This window comes from Miniopterus natalensis, chromosome 10 (genome assembly GCF_054644295.1).
Source record: "Miniopterus natalensis isolate mMinNat1 chromosome 10, mMinNat1.hap1, whole genome shotgun sequence".
NCBI classification, from domain to species: domain Eukaryota; kingdom Metazoa; phylum Chordata; class Mammalia; order Chiroptera; family Miniopteridae; genus Miniopterus; species Miniopterus natalensis.
The window spans coordinates 55,285,197-55,287,470 of NC_142090.1; positions in this window are offsets into that span (position 1 = coordinate 55,285,197).

Genomic DNA, 2,274 nt, shown 5'->3' on the forward strand with positions numbered 1-2,274 from the left:
AAAGATTTGTTTTGTAACTGACCTTAGAACCAATTGGCAAGTTTTATTAGTCAGGGTCCTCTAGAGAAACAAAACCAATTACTTATATATATGGAGAGAATGAGAGAAAGAGAGAGAGAGTTTGATGAAAAAGAATGGGCTCGTGCGATTATGGAGGTTGAGAAGTCCCATAACCTGGCATCTGCAAATTGGAGATCCAGTAAAGGCTGTGGTGTAATTCATTCTAAATCTAAAGGTCTGAGAACTGGGAGTGCCAAGGGCAGCTCAAGTAATCAGGCAGAAAGGGCTGAATTCTTTTTTTCCTCCACTTTTTTGTTTTATTCAGGCCCTCAACAGATTGGATGATGCCCACTCGCACTGGAGAAGACAAAATGCTTTACTAAGACCACTGATTCAAATACCAGTTGAATCCAGAAATAACCTCACAGACACACCCAGAAATAATGTTTAGCCAAATATCTAGGTACCTTGTGACCCTGTCAAATTGACACATACAATTAGCCCTCATGCACATTAGGCAGGGAAAACAATTTCATTCACTTACGGTGACCACTCCAGGTGTGATTATCTAATCCTTTTTCTTAGACAATTTAAGTTACAGTGACACAGCCCGGCCGGGCGTGGCTCAGCGGTTGAGCATCGACCTAGGATCCAGGCGATAGGGGTTTCAATTCCCGGTCAGGGCACATGCCTGGGTTGTGGGCTCAACCAATGACTCTATCATCATTGATGTTTCTGTCTCTCTCTCTCTCCCTCTCCTTTCTTCTCTCTGAAATCAATAAAGATATATTAAAAAAAAAAAAATTACAGTGACACAAACCAATATTGAACTCAAATCCACACGACTATTATTTATTATTATTGTTATTACTTTTAAGTTTTATACTTCAATTCCAGTGTACGTTTAATATTATTTTGTTTTAGTGTAAGGTGTACAGCACAGTGGTTATACAATCATATACTTTACAAAGTATTCCCCCTGATATTTCCAGTACTCACCTGGCACTATACATAGTTATTACAATAATATTGACTATATCCCCTAGGCTGTACTTTACATCCCTGTGACTATTTTGTAACTACCAATTTGTACTTCTTAATCCTTTCACCTTTTTCACCGATTCCCCCAATACCGCTCCCCTCTGGCAACCATCAGTCTGTTCCTTGTGTCTATGAGTCTGTTTCTTTAAATAATTTTTTAAAAATATGTCTTTATTGATTTCAGAGAGAGGAAGGGAGAGGGGGAGAGAGATGGAAACATCAATGATGAGAGCCATTGATTGGCTGCCTCCTGCGTGCCCTCTAATGAGGATTGAGCCTGAACCCCGAGCATGTACCCTGACAGGGAATTGAACCATGACCTCCTGGATTGTAGGTCGATGCTCAACCACTGAGTCATGCCAGCAGGTCTCTTTAAATAATTTTGTTCTTTAGATTCCACATATAAGTGAAATCATATGGTATTTGTCTTTCTCTGACTGACTTATTTCACTTAGGTCCATCTATGCTGTCAAAAATGGTAAGATTCATTCGTTTTTATGGCTGAGGAATATTCCATTGTATATATATATATACCACACGTTTCTTTACCCACTCGTCTAGTGATGGACACTTAGGTTGCTTCTATATCTTGGCTACTGTAAATAACACTGCAATGAACATAAGGGTGCATATGTTCTTTTGAATGATTCACATGACTTTTAAATTTAAATATATCCTCAAACAGTGAAGAATTTTTACTATTCATAATTTTTACACCTACCAAGTTGGCAAAAAATTAAAAGTCTGACAATACCATTTTTGGGGAAAGATATGAAACATTAAGAAATGTCATACTCTGCTACTGGTACTTCTACTATACTCATGGGATAGTAAAGGTTAAGATGCAAATACTTCCTACCCAATAATTCTAAACCTAGGTGTGTAGGAGTAACTCTTGAACAAATGCAGCAAGAGACTTGTGTGAGACAGTTCAAGGTAACATTATTTGTGATAACAAAAATGTGGAAACAGCTGAAATGTCCTTCAACAAAATAATGGATATCTAAAACTAAATCAGGAAGAATCACAAATCTGAACAGACAGATTGCAACTAGTAAAACTGAAGCAGTAATCAAAAAATGCCCAACAAACAAAAGCCCTGGACCTGATGGCTTTATAAGTGAATTTTACCAAACATTCAAAGAACTAATACCTATCCTTTTCAAACTATTCCAGAAAATTCAAGAGAAAGGAAGACTCTCAAGCTCATTTTATGAGGTCAACATTATACTA